Consider the following 15,892-nt stretch of genomic DNA (forward strand, 5'->3'; position numbering starts at 1 on the left):
TTTCAATCATTAATTCAGGCAATGTGCAACCAAAATTGGCTATTGATTTTCAGCTTTATAAACCCAAATTTAAAATAGTTTGACTTTCGAATAAAATGCCAATCAGTTAACAATTACATTCTTAATTAAAAGATATTTAATTACAAATTACAACTTACGCGTTCAAAGACTAATGAGATAATTAAAATTTTCGAAACTCTGATTCGAGTTTGTCTGTTAACATCCAGCAACAGATTGTCTCGAAATGATTCTTCTCGAAGCGCTGATTTATTTTTGCCGCTTTCGTAAACAATTTGATTCGCTCGTATAGCGGAAGCGTGTTCTAACAAACAGTTGCTGCAACTGCGAACAGCCTCGTTTGCAATTGTATTTTCGAGAAGGGAGTTAATCTGTTCACTGCAATACGCGGGGGAAAATATTATTGCAGAATTCTGGGAAGCTTCTGTTTCCGCGCAAATTCAATATGTCTTCCATTTCGTTTTCTCGTTAAGGCACTACACGTTAAATTCTACTTGTCAGTTTTCAATATCGCGCTGCCGAAAACCTGCTAGATTCCCGACAGAAACGAGATAGATAAAAGTTTATACTTTTCGGATCAATTTTGCAAAATATTACTTTTCTATCTCGCACGGAGAACAATGTACACCGTGATAGTTCAGATAATCCAAATTTTATTGGTGCCACTTGAAAATCCATCATTGGGCACGATGCATTCGTAAGAAGGTCGTTTCGCTATCGCGATTGCATGCTTTTATATTCCAAGTCGTAAAAACTTGGAAGCAAAATACTGAAAGTTTGATCAGACAACGGACACGAAAGTTTTTCTGCAGCAACGGAAGAAAAGCGATACATTGTTCTGTGTTTCGTCTTTTCTAGAATGATATTGCGGTATTCAGTATTTGGCAAATCACAGTTTAACAATAACTCTAGAAAAAAGGAACAGAGGAACGTTAATATAGGCGGACTTTATTTTTAAGAATTTCACTTCCTTACTTTTACGAGTACGCTGACAGTATCAATAGATTATATACCTTACAGTGGTTTAATTCTTTCTTTCTTACTATTATTATTCAAGGAAAGGAGTTTCAAGTCGTTTCTGTTTCTTTACATTTAGTTTTTATAATGTTTCGACCCTTAGTGATCGGCCTCACACGAGATCATTGTTTATAGCAGCACTTATTATTTGAGGAAAGCTGTATCACGTCATTTTTGTTCCTTTTCATATAGTTTTTGCAATGTTTCGACCCTTAATGGTCGGCCTCATAAGAGATAACCGTCTAAAACAGCACTTATTATTTAAAGGAAACTGTGTCAAGTCGTTTTTGTTCCTCCCCATTTAGTTTTTACAATGTTTCGACCCTTGGTGGTTGGCCTAATAAAAGATAACTGTCTAAAACAGCACTTATTATTTAAAGGAAACTGTGTCAAGTCGTTTTTGTTCCTCCCCATTTAGTTTTTACAATGTTTCGACCCTTGGTGGTTGGCCTCATAAGAAATAACTGTCTAATACAGCACTTATTATTTAGAAAAAGTTGTGTCAAGTCGTTTTCGTTCCTTCCCAATTAGTTCTTACAATGTTTCGATCCTTAGTGGTCGGCCTCATAGGAGATAACTGTTTAAAACAGCGCCTACTCAAGATTTTCCTAAGGCGATTGTTAGTTATCTTATTAATCGCACGTTATTAATATGTTTACTATAATTTATTTCCTAGATGTGCGATTCGTACTTTGAAAATGATCGGCCTCATAGTCTAAGAGAACTGTATTCAAGAAACCAATCTTACGCACCGAGCGCGTAAGCATTGGCGTAAGTATTCAAAGATAGTCTCGTATCATTCAGACTATAAACTATTAGTAATCTGAAAAATATTTCAAGCTTCAAATGTGTACGAGCATTATTTTGCAATACGTTTCGTAATTAAATCACGTTTGAAGTCAGCTGTCTAGAAATTAACCATTTTGTGCTAAAAGCACCGATGAAACGTTTATGTGGATACCTTCGATATACTTCAAGCCTCAAATTAATGTACCATGAGTAATATTTTGTAATGCTCTTATGCAATTAAATCGTATTAGATGGTAGCTACTTATGGAACTACAGTTTGCTGCTTATATTGAATGATACATTGTCTTGAAGCCAACGGATGGCCATTTTGTGTTACGAATATTAATGAAACGTTTACGTAACCACGTTCCTTGGACTTCAAACTTTGAATTTCTGTATCATAAGTACCGTGTTACAATTCGTTTACGTCATTAAATATTAGATGTTCACTACCTATTTACTTTTTAACTGATACATACTTTTGGAGCGAACAACCAACCATTTTGTATGAACGATATTGATGAAACTTTCATATAATCATTTTCACCGAAGTTTCAACTTTGAATTAATGTAATACAAGTGCAACTTCAAAGAATTTTTATGTTATTAGTTCGTATTAAACTTTGCGTGCTTCAAAACTATTAATGAGCCTCTTTGTATTTAAAATATTGATGAAGTCTTTAACTAATCTTCTTTATCGAAGTAAATCTCAATTTCACATAACAGGGATGCAATTTTGAAGTTCTTTTTTATTATGAAATCATGTCAGACATGCATCAACGCAGTAGGATACATGTAACTCTTCCTAGTAAGTGACATATCGCCTTGAGGCCGGCATCACTCATGTTACATGAAGCGTACCAAAAAAGCATTTACATACTCATTTTCCTGAAGCTTCAAGTTTCACATTGACATATCACAAGTGTCATTTGTGGTACTTTTTCAGTTATGAAATTGCAAGAGAACTTTTACATATCAGAATTTAGCTTGAAGCAACGTTCTACTATAACAATCTGCTTCCAAACGAAATATTCTACTATTTTGCATTATCTTTATGTTAAAAGAGTAATATAACAGTAACTGGAAGCGGACACAAAGAGATTGCATCAAAAATCGTGCAGAACAATTAGCTCGGCGAGCAAAGTTTTATCGCGGGTGTGCGAAAAACTGTCGGGCGTGGAACAATGAAATTCTTTCTTGTTCGACTCTCTGCAGGTCCGGGTTCTCTTTTCTTATATTTCTTTCTTCAACGACGCTTTAAGCGAGAGGCCCGTTGATCTTGTCGTCGTGGAGACCCGCGAAGGAAAACAACAAGCACACGGAAGGTTTCCCGCGATAACGAGCCACCATACTTTTCGGCCTCGGCCACCCCCTTTTTCGCACCCCTTCTTTTAACCGCTTTCTAACCCTAGCAAGGAAAGGCAACAGTTTTCCAGCCGTTTCTTCGCGCCAACACTTCGTTAAACACGACGAAATATTCGTGGCATCAACGCTCGCGAAACGTTGCGTTTCCGCTCGAGGAGCAAGCAACTTCCAGCCGACTTTTATATTACATTTCCGGGAATGTCGCGACTCGCAACCACTCGTCGGGGTGCATTAATTAAAACGTCGAAAGGTCTACGCGGTTTTTCTTTTTCTTCGTCCCTCTTTTTCCCTCCTTTCAGCCCCTCCCGCCGAATGTTCAGCTGTGACGTAACAATTAGGACGGTGAGTTTTTTAAATGGAATTTTCCTTTTTTATGTGTTTTAATATCCTCTTAGCTGCTTGCCGAGTCGAGAAAGGAGGTTTTTCTGAATGGCGAGCCGCGACGGAATTGCGAATTTCAAGTTCCTTATTTTCAAGTCGCAGAAACTGTTAAGGTGCTTTGAATTTTGGAGAAATAATTCATTTCTCGCTTTAAAACCGCACTACAAACTATAAATTACTCGTTAATTAATACACCAAAGTCCAAGCGGAATCGTATTAATTAGCAACGAAAAAAGGCGGAATAAAATTTTCAGTTCATCAGAAAATTAAAATGTTAAATGCCCTGGTTAAAAATATAACTGGTTTTAATTTCACATATCAGTGGACTGCTTGAAGAATTTGAAAAAAATGTATGGATATTTATGAAATCGTGGAACGCAGTTTCCGTCAATAGAAGAACAGCTTATTCTACTAAAGAATCTTTTACATCCGTCCAACTTTGAATACTCATACCAGTATCATCGAAATCTCGTTGCTGAAGAAGGAAAGTAGCTATGGGGAGATTTCGAGCGCATGGCGACGCGTACAAAAGCTCTGGCAAGTTTGCAAATCCAATAGACTTCGACGTTGGTATGTCCTTAACCCCTAAGCTATTTGTTCTCCCCTTTCTCGTTGCGATTTTCTTCTTCATCGTTTCCCTTTTTCATTTTATATCTGTCACGCGAGCCACTGTTCATACGAGCGTTATTAATTAAGCAGTTAACCGTTTGCGTGCTGTTACCCTTAATTGCGTAATTATTTAAACCGTAAAAAAACTTCAGACCAAATTAAATGAATCAAGTGGGAAATCTGTCGCCATTTTATGAAGGGATTATGAAATGTTATGTATGATATATTGATTTAAAGCTTGAAGTCTAAGGAAAACAACTGTGTAAACGTTTCGTCGATATTCCTAATGGAAGATGTCTAACTGGCGGCCTTAAGACTGTTAGTTGCTGTAAACAGTGAAATGTGTTCTATTATATAAACCAATATCGATTTAATGAAATAAAAATACTGCAAAGTGGTACTTATTATACATGGATTTAATGCTTAAAGCATAAAGAAAATGATGACGTAATCGATTTATCAGTATTGGTAATATAAGGTGGCTTGTTGTTGGCCTCAAAGCAACATATCAGTTACCGTAATCAGTAAAATGTACGTTAGGATTGTTTATTTCTTCTGCCGGTTTAATGACGTAAATATGTTGCAAAATAGTATAAATAATGTGTAAATTTGAAGCTTGAAATCGAAAGAAAATGTTCGTGCGAAGATTTCATCAATATTCGTATCAAGAAATAAATAACGAAGCATTTCAACGCAATAACCACAATATCTGTTACCATAAACTCGTGGAACGATCCATGCTTACCCGCACAGTAAATAATTAATGGAAATTAAAAATTCATTGTTGAATTCGCATACCAACCGCCCCAAACTCCGTTCCACATTATGATAAATTGTGGTAACTTTACTGCGCATAATTATTCTGTATGCTAACGATTGCACAAATCTTTTTTATCCCGGATAATTTCAAATGTATATCTTCAATAATCATTGTAATTTCGAATATATTTGCTCTTTAAATTTTATAATATTCTGATACGAACTCACTTTTAGCTAATACTCTTAAAGGTAATAAAATGTAATCAGATAACAAATTATTGATTTAATAAATTAAAAATATTAATAGGTGGTTTTTGTCGTATGTAAATTTGAAGTTTGAGGTCTAAAGAAGATGACCGTAGAAATATTTCATCAATATTCTTAGTACAAGATGGATAGCTGTTGGCTTCATAGCAATATACTTAAACTTTATTAGATAACTGTTATTTAACACTGATTTAATGGCATTAAAATATTATAGAATAGTACGTATAATATATCAAATTAAAGCTCTAAGTCTATAGAAAATGAGTACGTAAACATTTAATCAATATTAAAAACATAAAGTGCTCGGACCTACGTTAAAATAAACCCCTTGCCTGTGAATTCAGCAAATCCCTTGCGCATGAGGCCACAGGTTCGCCATTTTGTGTCACGATTTATGACGAAACGAGTATACCATCCTTTTCAGCATACTTCCACGTTTAAATTGACATATCGCAAGTGATATTTCGAGACTCTTTTCTGTCTTAAAATCGCGTCAGTCCGTCGACGTTCCAAAATCAGGTATTCAACGAACAATCAATTTTCCGAATTTCTCTTTAGACAAATCAATTCGGATCGAACAATTCATGAAGAGCATTTGAATAGTTGTGTCATTATCCCGAATGTTCATCACAGTATAATCACATAATGGAAGATTTCGAAGTTCCTGCGAAACCGACATTTATGCAAAACCTATTCATCCCGTCGAAATTCTGGTTGATCGTTCTGGTATCGTCACTGGTGCACCGTTAGCACAAGATAGGCGAGCAACGTTCCCAAGCCGACAACGTTGACGTGGATGTTAACAGCAACGAGGGGGGTAGCAGGCTACACAACAGCGATACCGACAATGCGGATCGATCTCTTATACCCGGAAGAATGAAATATATAACGGTGTACGCCACTCGGGAATTGATAACTCTAGGTATGGAAGCGTGGCGTGTTTAGGTGCTCTTGCGAGCTTGAAATTGGAATAGCGTGGCATCATTCGACAACACTCCACGTGGCGTACCACTTTTTACGCATTAAATGTTACGATATGTTTGAACACCGCCGACGTTCCCAACAGATATATTTATCTTTATTCAAGAATGTGTATTTATAGCACGTTAAACTTCCAGAATGTTTAACTTTCTGCTGGATATTGATTCACCGTTAGGTCTGAGGGTATCATAATTCACCCATTCGGTAGGGACACGTGTATCAAAAGAACTAAAGCCGAAGAAGAATGATCGAATGTTATGAAGTTTGTACTTTTTAACTTGCTTTCAATTTTAGCCCGCTGCGAAAAGCCTTAAGTCGATGATGCCACTACCTGTGCCATAAAGCAATAGCGTAGAGGGTTCAACAAAGGTTCATTTATTACCTTAAGTGCTGCTCTTAAAATATTTAAAAGTTTCTATTCGAATTTGAAATATTTAAACTTGCACGAGCATCACTGTTTATTATAAACGTTGCGGTTGAGGAATGTGGACTCAGACAGTAGGCTTCATCCTGAGGCCACGTCACGCGTAGTTTAAATTCTTAAAGGCTGTTAACAGTCTTCTCTAGTCCTAAACTTTTGTAAATATAACGTAGAAGGACATGAAAATGTTGATAACCGTGAAATGACGATGCCTCACGACTGGGATAGAGACTTTCAGCCCAATTACGACATCGTTCTCTGCGATTTTCAAGGCAAAACGAACGGTAATGATAAGGAAGAAGAATATAACACAAGAACGATCTGTCATAACGTGGTACGTGTATTACGTACCACTACGTTTCGTGGCTTTCCAAGCATGATTAAGGTCTCTCGCGAAAAGAAGTAAGAGACTAGAGAGGAAGTAAGCATCAGAGACGCAAGAGGAAAAGGGAAAAGATCGTCTCTCGAGTCTCTTCATCCGGCAGAGTGGCAAAGAAGAGAGAGAAGAGACTGTAAATCGTTGTAGCCACGCCGGCAGCCACTTAATAAAAGAAAATCGCGAATACTCTCTTCCCTTTTTGAAGCTTTTAGCTTGCAGAGTAGAACTACCGTCGGTACATCGTGGCTTGAGGTGTACAGTAGACGTTGTAAGGTGTGAACGCCTGTTATTTGGTGACTATAAAGTTCTGTATTATGTTACGAACTCATTATATTTGGGAAATATAGTCTCCTTTAGTGCGGATTGATCGCTTCATATTTGGAAATTATAGCTTTCTTTATTACCTAATGAACGGGTCATATTAGAAGACTATATTGTTCTCTATTGTGTTACGAAGGCTTCAAGTATAAGGACTGTAATCTTTACTAAAGGACTGAACATTTCATATTTAGTGACTATAGACTCATCCTATGAAGGTTTCACACTTGAGGTTTATAGTCTTTTTCCACAACGACTAAATGCTTCATAATTGGAGACTATAATCTTCTTTAGTATGCAGTGAACGCTATATATTTGGTGACTATAATGTACTGGATTATGCTATGAAGGCTTCACATTTGAGGTCTATAGTCTTCCTTAGCAAGTATTGAACATTTCATATTTGGAGACCATAGACCTCTTTAGTATGCAGTGAAAGCTATATATTTGGTGACTATAATGTGCTGGATTATGCTATGAAGGCTTCACATTTGAGGTCTATAGTCTTCCTTAGCAAGTATTGAACATTTCATATTTGGAGACCATAGACCTCTTTAGTATGCAGTGAAATCTATATATTTGGTGACTATAATGTACTGGATTATGCTATGAAGGCCTCACGTTTGAGGTCTATAGTCTTCTTTAGCAAGGAGTAGACGCTTCTTATTTGGAGACCATAGACCTCTTTAGTATGCAGTGAACGCCATATATTTAGTGACTATAATGTACTGGTTTATGGTATGAAGGCTTCACGTTTGAGGACTATAGTCTTCTTTAGCAAGGATTAGATGCTTCTTATTTGGAGATTATAAATCTTTTCAGTATGCAGTGAAAGCTATATATTTAGTGACTATAATGTACTGGTTTATACTATGAAGGTTTCACGTTTGAGGTCTATAGTCTTCTTTAGTAACGTCTGAATACTTCATATTTGGAGACTATAACACCCCCTACCATTCAATGAAAGCTTCATATTTAATGACTATAATCCTCTTTAGTACACAGTCAATTCCTCACGTTTTATATTTATAGTCAGCTGTTATAAGATTGAATGTCTAACGTTAGAAGTTAGAATAGTGAAGAGTGAATGCTTGTTGTGAGGTGACTATACCTTCTTCTATAAGCTATGCACGCAATGTTACACGTATGCGAATTATAGTCTTTTCTATAATATAATAAACTTCTGATATTAGATAACTGTAGTCCCACTTGTATTCAGTGTATGTTTCACGTTTGCATATTAAAGTCCCGTCAGGTACCTAATGAATGATGCATATGTGGTGACTATAACCTTTTTTTCGAACAATGAATACTTGGCTTATATTGTCTTATGCCCACCTAATTCCTAAGAAAATGATTTTTTCAATTTCATCAAGAATTTCGTCGTTGTTTATTTCTCTTCAGCAATTTCTCACTATACTTTATAGAATAACAACTTCATTAGTTAACCTTCAGACTGGTTATAGAGAAATACCTTGAAGAAATGAAACACTTCGTAAAACCTCAGTGGGAATTGAAAAGAGGATTATTATTTCCCTTTCTTCGTCTTTCGGTTTTGATTTGGTTCGTGATTCGAATAAGTCGGTACTGGGCTCGAACCCACGCCAGGATATTCGGGGGAAGTTGATAAGATTATTTTGAAATCTACCCAGCATATGCAAATTCAACCTCATGATTATGCTATCGTGGGATCAAAAGTCAACGAACGCGTGCGTGAAAATTGGAAATTGATCGGACAAGATTCTCTCTAAAATTTTTTACGAAATACATTTAACAAAATCAATATTTTCAATTTGTGAAAAATTCGATGAAATATTTAATAATATATTATACACTCTTGTTATTACACCTCAAATGACCTAATTTTGACGTGCAAAATGAAATTCCTTCAAAAATTCGCACACAAAAAGGCTTTAAAGTCCCTCAAACAGATTTTAAAATGTTGGACAATTTTAAAAACGCATTTACAAATAATTTGTGTTTAAAATATAAAATATGCAGAAGACATTTTTAATGATATTTAACATAAATGAACCTTTGTGTACATCAAAGAAAATTATTATAACAAAAATTAAAGAAAGTTAAAAAGCTAATTAAATTTTTGAACAAAGGTGCCTGTTTTAAATAAAATTACATATTTGTTTAAATGCACTGGGTTTTCCGAAACATTTTGTGTAGAAATGTTAATGTTTTATAAACACAATTTTTAATTCAAAAGAATTTTTCACTTTTCAACATTGTAATATACTTAATCGAATGCCTCACAGCGTACATGTACTGCACGATGATGCTCTAATATCTCGAAGACTATAAGTGATACAAAAAAATGTTTGAAACAAAACTTACTTGGCATTAAGGCACGTATACCATACTCTTGTCTGATTGACCTTGCGATGGCCTTGAAAAGTCCTGTGAAGGTCATATCCAAATTTTGAAATGGAAGAGCATATTTTTCTTTATGTGAGTTGATTCTTTGAATCATTCCAGGTAAAAATTACATTGAGTAGTATAAAATGTGATCTTTGGCATAGTGTAAATTATGTTTAAAATATTTCTTCCGTATTTCGAGACATTCGAGCGTAAATCCGATTTTGGCGCAACCTGTACAATTTAAATTACGAGCCAGACTGTGTGACGCACTTGGCACAAGAGAAACGTTGCAATTATTACGACACGAAATCGACACGTTTCAATTATGGTTACATACGGTTTTCATTTGCTCGATTGAAATCCACTTGACAGACGTCGCATTGTCGATCTTCTCTTGTAACTAGCACGGCGAAACAGGACGGCGTTTACTTGGGTTGAGGATTACACGTCAACAGCTCAGCAACATCGATGGCAAAACGGCAGCAAGAGAATTCGTAATCGGTGTCATGTGACAGGTGCTAAATAATTTCACTTACGGTACGCGCGTCTCCTCAGCGACTCTCTGGGACTTTGTGAATCGACACGCAGCCACACATCTGGCATTCAATTAATTACGAATGCTCCTATGAAGACAATCGGATGTATAACAAAGGGCCGTGTGTGTTAAGACAGCTTACACGCGGATTTACCGATTGCTCTGAAACGTTACGCTTCGTAGAATTGCGGAAAAGCTAGGTCAATTGTTACCCGATACATCGGAAATGCGCACAATGGTGTTCCCCGTAAAGTTACACAAGTGCAAGATACAAAATGTATTTGGTAGAAGATAGATATTTTTGTAAATCTCAAAAATTTGCAAGTTTTGTACGACAGTAATTTAACGGGTATATTAGTGTTGGCATCTTGGTAGTTGGTCATTGGTAGGGATGTATCAGTATTGAGGCATTGGTACTGATACATTTGCATTGGTATATTAGTATTTGTGCATTGATATTGGGGCATCGACATTGGTGCATTGGAAGATTAGTACATTGGTAGATTGGTGCATTGGTAGATCGGTACATTGGCAGATTGGTATATTGGTAGATTAGAACTTTGGTAGATTGGTACATCAGCAGAATGGAAGTTTGCTAGATTGATACATAAATAGATTGGTACGTTGATAGATTGGAACTTTGGTAGATTGGTACATCGGCAGATAGGAACTTTGGTAGATTGGTACATTGGTAGATTGGTACATTGGTAGATTGTTCCATTGGTAGATTGGCACATTGATAGATTGGTACATTGGTAGATGGGAACTTTTGTAGATAGGAGCTTTGGTAGATTGGTACATTGGTATATTGATACATTGGCACATTGGTACATTGGTACATTGGTACATTGGTACATTGGTACATTGATAGATTGGTGCATTGGTAGATTGGAACTTTTGTAGCTTGGAACTTTGGTAGATTGGTAGATTGGTACATTGGTAGACTGGTACATTGGTAGATTGGCATATTAATAGATTGGTACATTGGTAGATGGGAACTTTTGTAGATAGGAGCTTTGCTAGATTGGTACATTGCTACATTGGTCCATTGCTACATTGGTACATTGCTACATTGGTACATTGCTACATTGGTAGATTGGTACATTGATAGATTGGTACATTGGTAGATAGGAACTTTTGTAGATTGGAACTTTGGTAGATTGGTAGATTGGTACATTGATACACTGGTACAGTGGTACATTGATATTGATTCATTAGTCTTAGTATTGGTATTTTAACATTGATAGTAATATTGGAATTAATGTATTAGTAATATATTAGTAATATATTAATTCAAATATTGATATATCAGTTTAGTGATGTAACAGTAGACTAATATATTGGTATATCAAAATATTGATGCATTGGTATACTGGTACATTGAAATATGAGCATTGGTATGAGTGTATTGTTACATATATTGGTATTAATTTTAGTACATTGGTATTGGTATGTGTACTACTATTGATGTTAGTAATCACATGAATCTATTGATATTGATATGTTGATATTAGTACTGATACATACTGGGACTAATATAACATTATTAATGTAACATATTGATATTTGCACACTACCAATAGCTATCTCATTATTGCCACTATTTATTCTCATTGGTAGGTTGATCCTGATGCATTGGTATTAGTATATACGATTCGTATTACATTATTGATCATGATATTGGTATCCTGATACTGATATTTGCACACTACCAATAGCTATCTTATTATTGCTACTATTTGTTGTCATTGATAAATTAATCCTGGTGAATTGATATTGTTATATTGTCATTGGTACTTATATACTTGTACATATAACGTCGTTTTTATACAATGGTAATGATAATGATATAAATTGGTATTAGTAAATTAGTATTGATCAATTGGTATAGATAGACTGATATTGATAAATTGTTACAGGTTGATTGGTATTGGTCAAAGAGCATTGACAGTGTGATACTGTTAGATTGCTACTTATGTAAAAATTTTTACACTGCTATAGTGATTTATTGGCATTTCAGCATTGATATTGCTAAAATGAATTAATAAGTTGTTATATTGGTATTGATATTTATGTATCGCTATAGCAACTTGATATTCATTATCAGTATTCACAAAAGTACCAAATACAGTTCAAATACCCAATCTGTCCAATTAATTACAAAATAATTTAAAAATTAGCAAATTGCTAAAGATTAACAAAACCCCGTAATAAAGTTACCGAAAGTAACAGACACTCCGTTAGGTAATTGGATGAACGCAAAGGCGGAATTCGAGCAACTTAATAAATAATCCTTGCAATTTTCCTTCGGTGTATCGAATCAACTGGCCAAGAGACCAACCGTTTGCCCGGTCGTTCCAATGGTCCGCGGTACCATTGTTCCCATGGAGCCGTGTCGTTTCCACGATCTTTAATTTTCATCGCTTACAATAAGCACTCAGGAACCAGTTTAACGGTCGACTTTGCTTGTCAGTTCGAGCGGTCCGTGTTTTAATTACTGCAGCTCCGTGAAATTTTCTTGGCCGAGAGGAAACGAAGCCGAGAGTTAACGGGGGAAAAGGTGGCCCTTTGTGTCCAGGCACGAAGGCACCGTTCCTCTTTCCACTAGATTCAATTGTGACTCTTTATATCCGTTTTCAACGGTATATCGCGGCCTCCCTTTTAATCGGTTACTGCAAAATGCCTGAATAAATCCGCCGTGTGACCTCGTAACTTACGAGAACATTTATTTCATCGAGGTAGCTCACTGCGAACTTTATTCACTGTCCGACAACATTTTATCGCGATCGCAAATAGGAAAATATCCCAGCCAGTTTTTTACCTTTGTATATTGTGGAATAACGTTTGGATCGCGAGTTATAGTGATCTTGCTGAACGGCGATCTGATTGAGCCGTGAAATGCTGCTTGGGAAATTTGTATGCTGTTAACTGTTTGATGAAAATACTGAAATGTAGTGAAATTTATCGTGACATGGTGTAGTTTTGTGGTGGGGGTGTAGAATGGGAGCGAAATGTAGAATGCAACCATTTCAACCTAAATTTCTTACAATGAAATCAAATTGTGAGATTATAGGAGGGTGACGTATTAAAATGGTCAGACTGGAAAATTATGTAATTGGGAAGTTGTAGATGGGTAATAAAATTTAATTGCTAGACTGTAACAAATAGTAAAGTTGGAAAAATGATAAGAATTATAGACACGATAAAAATGGTACAAATAATGCAAATGATACAAATGATAAAATCAATCAAAATATTGAGGAGATAAATATGATGTGAATTATAAAAACGATAAAAATGATACAAATAACAAACATGATACAAATGGTACAAATGACAAACATGATACGAATGATACAAATGATATAAATGAAAAATTAATGAAAGAGATAAAAATATTAAACAGGTAAAAATTACATACAATTGATAAAAATGATAAGAATGATCAAAATGATCAAATTAATAGAAATGATACAAATGATAAAATTGATAAAAATAGTAATAATGAAAAAAATAATAAAAATAATACAAATGATAAAAATGATAAGATTGATAAAAATAGTAAATAATGTTAAAAGTGATAAAAACAGTAAAAATGATAAAAATGGTAAAAATGATCAAATTAATAGAAATGATACAAATGATAAAATTGATAAAAATAGTAATAATGAAAAAAATAATAAAAATAATAAAATTGATAAAAATAGTAAAAATGTTAAAAGTGATAAAAACAGTAAAAATGATAAAAATGGTAAAAATGATCAAATTAATAAAAATGATACAAATGATAAAAATGATAAAAATGATAAAAATGATAAACATGATAAAAATGATAAAAATGATAAAAATGATATGATTTATAAAAATGATAAAAATGATAAAAATTATAAAAATGATAAAAATGATAAAAATGATAAAAATAATAAAATCAATAAAAATGGTCAAAATGATAGAGATTGTGAAACAGATAAAAATAGTAAAAATGATAAAATACTAGAATGAAAATGGTGAAACTGAATATCAGTATATTGACAAAGAGCGGAAATAATAAATTGACAAAAATGAGAGAAGAAGAAAATAAAAGTTTCGCAGAATTTTGAAATTGTAGAATGCTAAAAGTTGCAGATTGTTGGAATATAAAGTAGTGTAATTGCAAATTCTTATAACGTTGAAATTGTATAATTTTACGGTGGTAGAACCGTAACTGCAAAATTTAAAAATGACAAAATCACAAAGCTTGAAAATGGCAAAATGAAAATATAAGAATATTGAAACTGAGCAAATGGTAAAATTGTCATATGATGAAATTTTTTAATTTTACAGTGGTAGAAATTGTAAAGTTCTAAAATAACAAAACAACGAAATTACAAAATAGCAAAATAGCAAATTGGAAGTATTAGGATATAAAAAGTAAATGGGAAAATCATAAAACCCTAAAATAGTATAATTCTAAAATAATAAAATAACAAAGTAGTATAAATGAACCCATAACAAAACTTAAAAATAGTAAAATACTAATGAAATTATAAACCAGGAAAATTTCAAAGTAACGTAGCTGAAAAATGGTAAAACATCAAAAAATTGTAAAATACTAATAAAATTATAAGCTAGAAAAATTCCAAAGTAACATAACTGAAAAATGGTAAAACATCAAAAATAGTAAAATGGTAAACATAAGAAAGCAGTAAAAAAATAATAAAATAATCCTATTGAAGCAAGCCTATACAATAAATACCTCTACATAAAAAATAATAATACCCTATATAATAAATATATATTAATACAGTAACGCAATCACAAAGTAATTCACCGTCTCCCAAAAACGTCACTCTTATTCAATCCAACTAAAAAATAGAAAAACAAAAATTTCTAATAAAACGAACATAAGTAGGTACACTGTCTGATAGGAGAAACGGTTTCCACCTTGTTATTATGACTTACATCCTGCGAGCGGAATAGAAGAGGAAATTTACCGTGCCAGGAAATTGAAAAAGGGCTGGAGGTTGGGGGAGTGGGTTAGGAACAAAGGAAGCTTAAGTAATTAATTGTGAAGCCGCGAACGCGCGGTAAAATATAAAAACGGAGAGATGAGACAGATTAATGACTACAGAAACATTTTGTGCCGGTCAATTGGAAACGAGACTTCTTCCACTTTCTCTTTTTTTTTACACTTAAAAAGATTGCTGTTCTTACGGATTTTCGAGACGACGCGATATTGGATCGGATCTTTTTAGAAACTTTGCCGTGTATAACTTTCATTACTGTAGCTTTTCTGTGGCTTGTTTGCTGTAATGCACGGCCTGGTCTGATGTTCGATCGCTGCGAAAGTTTATGGAACGATAAATATTTTCTGTGAAAACCTTCGAAAATCGAAAATATAAATCATCCTTCCTTTCTGGCTCGATTGTTCGTGTAATTAACAACGGTAGCGTGACTTAATGAACTGCATCTGAAAGTGCACGCGGAGAAAATTGGCGGACCATTTGTCAACTTCAAGCTTTTGTATCAAATTATTTTATTAACTTCCTATATTCTTTTCTTATTAAATTAATTAATATAGCATTAAGATTTATATAAGGAATCGATTCTATGAGGAACTATTATTAAAACAGTGCATGTTAAATTATGGAGGACTTGATGTATTGTTCGTTTTAATCGAGAGTCAGCCATTTTGTATTAAAAA

General features: G+C 34.2%; 1 protein-coding gene and 1 long non-coding RNA gene across 5 annotated transcripts in view; both read left to right on the forward strand.

Moving 5' to 3' along the window:
• Fur2 (furin-like protease 2) overlaps positions 1–15,892 on the forward strand; it is a 461,999-nt gene that overhangs the window by 219,522 nt on the left and 226,585 nt on the right. The window lies entirely within an intron of this gene.
• The window catches only part of LOC143264651 (uncharacterized), a 139,703-nt gene that overhangs the window by 90,655 nt on the left and 33,156 nt on the right, over positions 1–15,892 (forward strand). The gene's annotated exons all lie outside the window — the stretch shown is intronic.

Source organism: Megachile rotundata, chromosome 6, assembly GCF_050947335.1.
Source record: "Megachile rotundata isolate GNS110a chromosome 6, iyMegRotu1, whole genome shotgun sequence".
Classification (NCBI taxonomy): domain Eukaryota; kingdom Metazoa; phylum Arthropoda; class Insecta; order Hymenoptera; family Megachilidae; genus Megachile; species Megachile rotundata.